General features: G+C 33.9%; 1 protein-coding gene across 1 annotated transcript in view; it reads right to left on the reverse strand.

Moving 5' to 3' along the window:
• LOC105269359 (uncharacterized) overlaps positions 1 to 11,181 on the reverse strand; it is a 121,398-nt gene extending 110,217 nt beyond the window's left edge. The window contains exons 1-2 of the mRNA XM_011309517.1: positions 11,057 to 11,181; positions 10,559 to 10,908 (exon numbers count right to left, since the gene is read on the reverse strand). The gene's annotated coding sequence lies outside the window, so the exon portion shown is untranslated. The remainder of the gene's footprint in view (positions 1 to 10,558; positions 10,909 to 11,056) is intronic.
• Between the last annotated feature and the right edge of the window lie 679 nt (positions 11,182 to 11,860).

Raw genomic sequence — 11,860 nt, forward strand, 5'->3', positions numbered from 1 at the left:
ATCAATCAAGTGAGACTATATACCGCTAAAAGATTGTGTTCTAAACTGGTCCGTTTTACAGCGGATAAACTTTTTACAGAGACTGTCGCGCGACAACAACCTTAATTATCGTTTTCTAACCATTCGAGGCGTTCGAACAACATAAATTTGATCTCATTTTTAAGGTATTTTAGACTAACTAGATAGAACTGCAACAAAAGATCACGTTCGATAGATAGTCCATGTGGTCTTTAATATCATTATATAGTTTATAACTTTCCTATCTTTTATTGCCACACAGGCATCTACAAATAATTATTTTCCCTTTCTGTATTTTTCTATTTTTTTTCTGCTTTTTCCGTGTGCATCTGTATGGTAACTCGAGATGCCCCAGAGCCTCGTATTTATTGTGCCAACTAGGAATTACAAAAACAAAAAACAGATTCATTTCTTTAAATCAAAAAAGAGGGACAATTATTGAAGGCCTAAATCATGATAATGATTGAAACGGACGTACCAAATTTACAAAAAAATACTAAAACATACGCAGCTTACCACAGCGTCCAGCTGTGACTCAACCCAGAAGAGACCAATGGTAGGCTATGCATTTTTTAATTATTTTTTTGTAAATTTGGTAAATCATTTTCAATCAATATCGTAATTTAGCACCTTTTAATAATTTTTCCTCTTTCTTTCCAGTATCTGTTTGTAACCATCCAAGTGGTTCCCGCAACACAACTTTAATCCAAAATTTTTATATATTTTAGGCTAACAAGATAAAATTTAAACAAAAGATCTTGTTCGATAAATGGTCCATCCAAACCTGGAAAGTGAATGATTATTTTGAGAATATGCGCCACCGTGGATTCTATTTTTTTGACTTTGTGTTTTTAACCGAATCTCCCTTTCACGATCTTTTTTATGCAAATTGAGATAGGATAGTAAAATTCAGTGAGATTTGAGAACTACGATAATGTATGAGAGAGCATGACTGAAGAAAATCGTGAAAGTGACACAGAACATATTAAATTTATTGTGAAAAGCGTCAAGTAGTATATCAATATCACCGATACTGCTGGCCCGATTTCACTCTTTAAGTTTTAAATCAGTCAAAGTATGAATACTTGTTCATTAAAAAATTTTGCGATTCGCATGTTATCAAGCAAGCTTTGTTATCGTTCGATTTTTGATTTGTCTAATTTCAATTGAAAATGAAGTAGAATGGTCAGGAACGTAAAAATACAATATTTGAATGCCATGTGTAAATGTGCGCGTTGTCAATCTCGCTTACTCTGTCCGAACATCAAAGGGACAAAGGCTATGAGCATATGACAGTAAGGATGTGACAGAGAGCATGTCCTTGAGTGATTTTTCCAATCTTTCATTGCCATTAATGAATCGGTGATATGCTTTCGAACAACTAGACAAAATGCTCAAATCCTTGTATGTACTCTCATTTCTCGAAAAATCAATCTTTCAACTTCAAATTTTGCATTCATGATGTGTCGAATTGAAAAATTTGCTGATATTTGTCAAAAATTTCCTAGGATGAAGTATGTGACTAGGAAATGTGCTCTATTGTTATATTGTTTTGAAAAAAAAGAAAATTTTAAATAGCGTATTTTAAAAGCGTATACAAATTTTGATTATTAGAGACAGAGTACATCAAGAAAAGTATTTGGAGATATAAAAAATTGAAATCGGTTTGATATTATTCGAGATATTTTACAAAGTCGATTCCAAGCAACGTTCAATACTTCATAAATTAATGATTAGATTCAGACGTTCTTCAATCCCAAATATCTCATTGCCTAAAGAAATCGCGGCAATTTTTCGAAACTCTAGCGTGCTAGCAAATTTATTCTTTTTTAAAGCAGAAAAATTGGAATATCTGGAAACCTTAGTGTGGATGGTTATATGAATTCTTATCAATTGAGATGGAGTACATCGAGATGAAACATTGAAAATGGTTGCATAATTTTCGAGATATTAAAGAAAATCGATTTTGATACAACGTGGAATATCTCATGAATTAATTAGCCGATTCATCCGTTCTTCAATAGTAAATATTTAATTGCCAAGAGGTAATTTGATGCGGCATATTGAGTCGTTAGTAATACCTATAATTCAACATTTGACTGTTGTTGCAATAACTTTAGCTGTTTATTCCTTTAATTTTCTAAAAGAGCGGGCGAAGTTTTATTTTTTTTCCCTATTTTTCCCTTTCCTTTTCCTATTTTTCCCTTTCCTTTCCCTTTTATCCCTATTTTTCATGTACCGTAAAAATCGTTGAACTGTGACCGGGTGTTAGAGTCTTAATTGTTCCTGAAAAATTATCCTAATTTTTTATATGATGGCTAATTTATTCCAGTACAAAATAGTTGAACGGAAATTCTATTTTCCCAATAATTATTGTTTTATTAAATAAAAATATCTCATACGGCTATCGGCAATAGAAAATATTCAATAAGAATGGGATAAATTGCAATTTACCTACAATGCACTATTTAATACTTTTCCGTTAGAATTCATAAAATCGAACCTTCCAGAAAATTATAAATAACTGTTGGAACTTTTCGGAAAAGCTATTAGTACTTTAACCGCAACCTTCTGAAATTTTATGATAATGTTCAGTCCTGGATTCGGAAAATCCTTTCCACATGTGCCCTTTGCTATCTTCCCCAGGGCTAACGAAGGCAATACCAGGCCTTGAACAAAAGCATTATCTGGAACGGAATTGATTTATTCAGTATTGAAGAAGTTTCAATATTATAGTTAGTTAACCTCTAAGTAACTACTAGCCGTTCTCAGCTGATAATGAAATAACGGAGTATTAACGAAAAATGACAATTCATTATGACAAATAATTGATTAATCAATTCGTTTAATAGGAAATGAGTAATATACATTCAAAATTTTGGTGGTCCTGAAAAGGGTCAATGTAGTAAATCCCTGTATGAAAAGAAAATGTCCTATTATGTGACTCAGTAGAAATTCCGACCAACTTAAAAAGACATGAATATATCGTCTTTGAATACGATAGTTACTTCAGAAACAAAAATCGACTCCGAATTTGAACTAGAAAAGAAAAGTGATTTTTCGGAATCAGAATCATCGTCACTCAAGTGAATAGTGAAAGTGGAGTGGTTCAACATGCCTTGCCATCATGCTTTGTATCTCGAGACATTTTTCCTTCAAAATTGGGACATGCTTAACACATGTTTCCCACAATTCACTTGAAACGGAATCCATAACATTCTCACATAATCAGCACACAGCATTGACTTTAAAACTGGTATTTTGGAGCGCCACTTGACTCTTAACATTAGCCCATGTCAATTCTGTAGCATTGAATTCACCATGGGCTACCAGAGGCCATAGTAATTTTACGCTTTTTTCGTGGGTTATTTTTTCCAAAAGACAACACTTCGAAAAACTGTAATTTTGCTAAATCATAAAGGTTCATTTTAGTTAACATTTCGGCGGAATCGACATTGGAAGTTAATGGGACATACATTTTCATTAACCATGTAATTATCGCTCTTTTTGACTTGGATTCAGTGGGACTACGTTTTTCCGGATCCAGAGTAGAACTCAACGATAATCACCGATTTTGGAGGCAGAAGCGTTAGGATTTTAGTGAACCACTTCATGTAATGCTCCGAATGCATTTCGTTATGATAATCGCCACCTTTCTTCCCGACAAAACGATTCCCTCTTCCAAAAATCCATCTTCACTAGCTATATGAGTTATAATCACAATCTTGCCTGAGCCGGATGGAATTAAAAATCCCCTTCGAATTGTATTGAACTTGCTGTCGATAAAAATCGGAATTATTCATATTTTCCCGGGATGCTATATCTTCTGCGCATCCAAGTTTTTTAACGTGATTGCATCTGTACCAAGCCCCGTCTCTTGATGTTTCATTTGAGTTCAGTACACTTGACGTTTTCGGGCAATTTATCCAATTTCCATCTGCATTGAATTTCGATTGAATGCTTTGTATTGGAAATTCATGGTTTTAACAACACGCTATAAAGTTTTATTGGTTCAGTCTTTCAGGGGAAAATCCATCTTAATATAAAATGAATTTCTTCAACACCATCTAAACAAGAAGCCTTTCTGCTATAAGATAATTTCACACATTTTGATAATTGGTGATGAATTAAAAACTCTGAAATTTCTGTGCTGACATTATTTATAATTCATCGATTTTTCTATTTGCCTTGAGTAAAATATTTTAATTGTGAAAAATATAGTTTAATAGATTTTCAGGGAGGCCCTTCGATTCCTAAAAAGTTGTCACCGGTAGGACATCCGCCCCTAAAAAAGGTAAAAAAAAAGTACACACCTGCATACTTCTGGTAAAGCCATAATGACGTGCAGTCAGCAAAAAAATGTAAATTACAAGAATTTTTATGAAATATCTAAAGCATCTCTTTTAACAAACAGTAAGCAAATTTTTTCTAATCTATTCGAATATATTCTCGTCATTGCAATTGATTATTTCTTAGCAGGGATGGCCGTATGAGATATTTTTTGAATTGAAGAAACAGTAATGATTGGAAAAAAGAAATTTTTGGCCAACCATTCCATACTTGAATAAGAGACCCATCATATAAAAAATTGGGAGTCGAACACCTAGTCATAGTTCGACAATTGTTATAGCATATTAAAAATAGGAGTTTTTTTCGTCTTTTTCTCGCAGTGCCGCAGGAACTTTTACATGATAAGAAATAAAACTCCGTATTAGGATAGACAAATAGTCGATCTAGCGAATGAAAATAATATCATAGTCATGCGATTTTTTTCGTCAGGATACAAGCCTCCAAAGTTTCCAGACTCTATATTTCAAAAGAATAATAAGTCTGTCTTAAAATTCAGTTCGGTCAGTCGAGCCTTTTTTTATGAACCACCATTTTGTTCTGATCGTTTTCCACAAAAAATTCAGAAACTATCGAACGATTTTTAGTCTCCTAAAATATTCGTCTCGATGTACTCTATCTCAAGTTTTCCAGATTTTCCAATTTTTCTGTGTTTCTCAAAAAAGTTGTGTTAGTATGGTAACGTTGCAAAAAATTGATTAATCACCTGGAAATCTAATATGAAGTTTCCGCTTCATAATGAAGTCTTTGATATTCAATTGCGGGAAATGTGGAGTTTCTTTTTGACAACAAAAGGTTTTAGGTTGGAGATGAGCTCAGTCGGGAAATTAGTTCAGCAAATTTAGCACAAAGTTTCTTTTTAATTAATTTTACACAATGTTTCGATTGAAGATGAGCTGACTCGAATGATTAGTTGAGAAGATATTCCATTTTGTATCTAAAAACATGATATTCAATATCCGAAAAAATACTTAATCGATTCCATTTTTTCTTTTCTCAAAATATTCGGTCCGATGGTGTCTATCTCAATCAATCTCTATCTCTATCTCTTCCAAGTCACATATTCCATCATGGAGGAAATTTTCGAGAATTTTCAACAAATTTCCCAATTCGACACATCGATTCAAAATTTAAAGTTGAAAGATTGATTTTTTCATCAATTCATCAATTCATCAAGAGTACGTACAAAGATTTGAACATTTTTTCTAGTGGAAAACATACCATCAATTCATTGATGGCCATGAAGGATTGAAAAAGTCACCCAAGGATATGCTCACTGGCACGTGTTCGCTACCACATGCTCACAACCTCTGCTTGTCTTCTTCAAGAAATAGCGCTTTTGCGTGCCTATAATTTTAGAATAAATAAAAATACTGAAAAAGGATGAAGATATAATATTTTTATTTTTATATTACATCATATCATCAAATAGGAATCGGGTCATACTCAACAAATGTTTGTTATATTTTTTTCTTTACTAAAAATTCCGCCATAAAAAAAACAAAAATTAAAAAAATAAAAGAACGTTTAACGTGTCAGCGAAATTAAATCAATGATGAAGCAAGCAATCTTGGGAAGGTTATGCAAGAAGACGTTGTGACGAAGCCGATTTTTGCTATCTCCCCTGTCGCTTAATTCATTTTCTATTTTCCCTAATTTATATTTATTACCTCTGAGTAGGAGCAAATTACGCCACCATTAAACAACCTATTCTCCCATAACATCGTTCCCTCGACCCCTCGTTCCCTTTCCCCCTTGCTTTAGTACACTTACCTAGCAGCCACAAAGGACATTACATGATCGTACGAAAACATAGACAAGGGAGAGAGAACATTGTTCAACGTGTCGACCCCTCCTGGACTATTCGAAGATGACCTCAAAAGCCCGGAAGAAGAGGCCACAGCCGCCCGAGGGCCCCCGATTAGTCACCGAAGATACCTGAAAATCGTTGCATAAAGCACACGAATGATTGACGGTCATCAATCGACTTTGTAGCACCTCTGAATAGATTAAAGGACAGTTGCTGAGGATTCTACGAGAGAATATTGTGTGAATTTTTGTGCCCTGGATCCAGGAACCATAGACGGAAGAAGGAAGGGAAAGAAAGGAAGTCCAGAAGAGGAGAATCCACAGGAAAATCTAGAAGTCTCTGAGAAAAGGATTTTGAAAAAGAAGTTTGTGACCGTCATCACCCATGAGTACCCTGTTCTATTCCTCCTGCCACGAGGTCGCCCCTTATATAATTTCCCCCCAGCGGTGAGCCACATTCATTAGTATTTTTATGTGTCATCTTAGTGATTGACATTTCATCAAATATCATCTTTTGAGTTAATCCCCTCTCCTTCTTCTTTTTCAGGCCCCTCCTTCAGTTGGAACAAAAGTTTGTGACCTTTTTTATAATTTGTTATATTTATCGCAATTAATTTTTCATTAATATTTCAAAGCCTTAATTAGTTGAAGTAATAGCCATAGAAAATTGTTATATTGTATTTGACTTTATGAATAAATATTATATTGATCAAACAAATTAATGAAAAAAAATTGTAGTCAATCGTCATGAAGTTTTTACCCTCGATTTATATCTGCTCCAGTAGAAAATTTTCAAAATTTCAGCAAAATGTTATATTTTGGAACATATTCACAGAATCTTTTATTTTCCCCATAAGAGGCCGTGTTAATTGAAAACTTTAATAATTAATAACCACAAAACGGTGTTGTAAATCAGTCCCAAATTTTATTGAGGCATCTGTTATCGCTTCAAAAACATGTCAAAATTTCAAGCAATTTTTGTATCTTCGTCAATACACGCGAAACAACCTTAAAACTACAGACTGAATTTCCCGATAACACAGGCATCGAAATTTTCGTGTCTTGATAGGAATTATTTAATATTATGTTTTCTGCCACAGTCGTAACAGATACGAAACAATAACTATATTTATATTTTTTTCTCTTACTTTTATTCTCATTCATATGCCTACCGATTACATTGTTCGTTAGTTCACTGAATGAATCGGGAGAATTAATAATTCCATGCCATTTCTTTTCTGTTTTTCTTAAGGTTGTTGTCGCGTAGAATTTTTTTTGACAGTTTTCGTTAAAAATTTTATGGTGAATAGTTTGAAAAATTAGCAACAAAATGAGCCTTTTCCGTTTGCAATTGACCGTTTTGAACTTGAGATATAAATTTTTGAAATTCGAGTGATTTAACACGTGTTTAAATGGAGTTTTGCCGATTAGAATTTTTTAAAAACCAACAGCTCGACAGTTTCAGAAATAAAAAAAAACGTGGAATATACATCGTGGGAGGAAATACAGAAAAAAAAATCAAATCGATTGACCGTTTGGTTTACGGAATATAATTATCGGAAATTCATAAATTTATATAATTGAAAATAGTTAATATGGAAAATATATAGTTATGCTGTAGCTATCCATGCACAATGCAATCAATCAAGTGAGACTATATACCGCTAAAAGATTGTGTTCTAAACTGGCCCGTTTTACAGCGGATAAACTTTTTACAGGGACTGTCGCGCGACAACAACCTTAAGTGTATAGTTTTTTCAGTTCGAATTTTTGCTTTCCACTTTTTTAATTTTCACATCTTGGTATATTTTATTAGCGCACCACAATTCCGATTTTTATCAAGACGTTTGGGGATGCAATAAGTGATGCTTCATTTTACTACCTAAAGATGTAATGGAAAGAAATTTAATAGCTCGATCGATAACTAGAATATTGATAATAATATTCAAAAATGATGAAAAATGTAAATTTTTACAAAATCGTAGCGCACTAACTGATTTCATTGAATCTGAACTTTGTTTTTTGTTTTTTTTTGTTTTTGCAACAAACCAGTCTCTTGACTTAATCTTTTCACAAAATGGCCAATTTGAAATTTGATCTCCAATCCACTGATGATTTCCAAAGCAGAATCCAAAGCAGAACACATATCATTTCCAAGTAGAATTTAATGATTGTGCAAATTATCGATTATTCCGAAGCAAAAATATCTACAGATGCGCAACTCCATGTGAACTCAAGGTGGTAAAAGCCCTCGCCAACATCGATCATATGGTCCATTTGTTCTGTAGTTCTGAATGGATTGAAATGGCTTCTCAAATTTTTTCCCATTTTTGAACTCAATCTCTGATCCGCCATGTTTATTTTTAAAATTTTATAGTTAAATGCCTGTTACTTCCATAAAGATGAACGATTTTGATTTGTTTATTTAATGCATCCCCCCGGACCCACTATTTATTTATTAGTCTATTGAATCTATTGATTCCTGATGGAAAGTACAAAAAATAAACACGTTTTCAAAGTAGGATCATTAAAAAAAAATAATTGAATATATTATGCCATCTCATTAGAACTAATCATTCGGGGGCATTTTTGGTACTGAATTTTCTTCAAGTCATTCATCATATAAAGGAGTTTTTGAGGTTGGAGAATTGAGAAAAGTCCGTAGATGATCGAAACTGCAGTACACAGATTGATTTATTCATTAAAAATTCGATGCAAGGAACTGATACATAAGGAAAAGATTTGATTGGATTATTTCAGAAATATTTTGCTATAAGAAACGAATTGGACACTACTGTTGTGCATGAAATAGAGATCTCATGATTAAGTGAGACTATATTTTCTCCTATCTTATTTATTTACTTGACTCACATATTTATATTACCTTACCCGGTTTAGTATGTAATGCGATGTGATTAAAAATCTCCACTCCTATGGTTCGACTTAACATCAACAATCCGATTTTCTTATCGAATGACAGTGAATTTTATGAGTCCCAGATATTGATCAAGTTCGCAGGCGGGAAATTTAAAAAATGCATACATAGTAGGTGCAACCGAAATTTCAAAGCTTTCGTACATTTTCATAGTTAATTCATATATTTAAATTAAGAATAAAAAGGAGACTGTTACATTGGCCTTTCGTGTAAATTAGATATTGAGCCAAGCATAGAGTGTAACATTGTTCTGATAATTTGTCTACCGGCAACAGCACCATCATAGACGGATCACGTGACCACTAATACTGCCCCCGAATCGGTGAAAAAAGGGATAAAAAAATCATTAATAATATTTAGAACGGCCTTGAATCAAATCTATTTAGATTCTGTAATCATTTATTGATCGGTATGTAAGGAAAGGGTTTGAAAGACAAATTCTGAACATTCGGGTTTGTAGACTAATCTGAGAATCATTCTGTAAAATTGTGGAGAATCTCAAAGTCGCAAGTCTCATTAAGAATCTCTTTTCAAACAAAAAGTTTGGTAAGCATCATAAACAATTCAAAAATAAGGAAGAAGGTAAAATGCGACATTTAATATCCGGTCAATGAAGTTAGGTTCGTCTAAGGATGTTAGGTTAGGTTTTTACGGAGTACACCGTAAGAGCATGACGTTTATTGCAACACAGTATTGATAATTATTTTATATCCTTGCCTCTATATCCTTTTCATTTTTGCGTTATGAGGACTTTATCATTGTGAATTTCAATATATGCTCATGAGTCTGATGGATAGATTATTGTCCTAGCATGAAAATCCGAATAATATTCGCAAAAACATCCATCCAGAGCATAATTTTTATCATTCTTATGGGATTTCCTTTTTAAATTTGCATGCGAGGAAATACTAAAACGTTGTACACTAAATTTACGTCGAAGTGGAGATTCAAACTTCAGGCGAATTCCCTTTAAAATAATTATGAACAACTATAAAACCGCAAGTGTAGCATCTCAAAAATTTCAATACTCAATCGTTAGAATTGTCCAAATGAATATCCTATCGTCGAGTGCCAAATAAACCCAGTGGAGCGATTTACAATGGAAACTGCACCAGCCTCTAAATCCTTTGTGACTGAAAAACCTTTATACCCCACTCTGCACGTTTAATACAAGCTGACCAAATTTGAAGACGAAGATGGGACTACAGCTCCGCGCGGGTACCTAGAAACATCTATACTCAGGCTGGATGCTACAACTCCCTCTTTTCCATTCATTTCCTTTTTATTCTTTCTCATTGTTTGCATTTTAGTTTACTTTGATCATGTAATTCAGTATGATCCCTCTCACTCAATTCACTCAACTTATAAAGAAGAAAGTTCTTATTGATTTATACCCATATGTATACATCGCGGACACACATTCATCTCAAATAACCCATGACAGTTTACCTTCCTTGAGCTCCTTCAATGTCAGTCAGCCCACGGATTGACGGTTAGTTTAGAATGCTCATTAACTATTAACTCCACTTTGATTAAAGTACAATTCATCAACTATAATAAGAATAATCTGCAAGAATAAGGACATACAATCACACCAATTAATCCTCACTCCAATATGTCAAATGAATCCACATTACACTGTCAAAATCACTTTCACAGAAATGAAACCAATTATTCCAAAGAATCGCTGAATCGGCGATAATCACATCACAAAAATTCAATGAAATTCGTAGACTCCACAATTGATTTGTCGCCACTCTCCACTACCCCTTGAACCCGTTCAACATCCTCCACCGACCCTGTGTGAGCCATTCCAAAATTTTAGATACTATTGATTTCCCGAAACTCTTACAGAAAAAGAAAAATTAGACACTGCAATAATGACACTAAAATAAAAAAATATACATCCACTAAAATATTCAAGTTGATCACTTTATGAACACTAACATCTCTCAAATTCCTTAAGAATAGTTGACAAGTAATCTGTCAAAATCCTTGATATCACTCAAGAAACACTGTGTGAATACGATTTTGTTAAATAGGTGCAATAATGTAAAGGCGACGTCTCACTGCGAGGGTCCCGGCCGGACTGAGGAGAAATAAAGGGCTGCCTTGGCGTATTTTATCGGTATCGTCGGGCGTCGGACGGTTGGGATGACGCGCACTCGCTATACACCAAAGCCTAAAGTGCTCAAGGTACCAGCACCCTCCACCATGAGGAGCCACAAGCTGCTGTCTTTTCTCTCGTTCTCTCCATGTCCGCATAAAATTCTTCACAAAAAACATTTGCTAATAAATATCTTTTGAACGGAATCTCGAGGGAATCTCGGGGGAGATATTCGTCAGAATTATTTATTACAAACTGAGGAGATGATTCTCCCCTGACAAATCATTTTGAAAAACTATAAATCGATTCCCCCACCTCATTCACTAATATTCTAACACCATTGGTTGGATGGTAGATTGTTATCATTTTACAGGACCGAGCCAATATCACAACCCCTGTGGCATGGTTAGTGCCAATCTGTCTTAAAATAGAACACTCTCCAACTTTAATTCTACCATTCAGTGCTTGGGTGACACAAAAATTTGGAATTGTTTAATTGCATTTAATTGAAAGTATTTTTTTTGTTTTTCTCTATAATTAATTTATTTTTGTCTGTTATCACTACTGTTGATCTCCAAATGCTTCTGTCATAGATTTAAATTTCTTATCCTTTGCACCAACTCCATTCACCACCTCCACCCACT

This window comes from Fopius arisanus, unplaced genomic scaffold, assembly GCF_000806365.1.
Source record: "Fopius arisanus strain USDA-PBARC FA_bdor unplaced genomic scaffold, ASM80636v1 scaffold00068, whole genome shotgun sequence".
Classification (NCBI taxonomy): Eukaryota; Metazoa; Arthropoda; class Insecta; order Hymenoptera; family Braconidae; genus Fopius; species Fopius arisanus.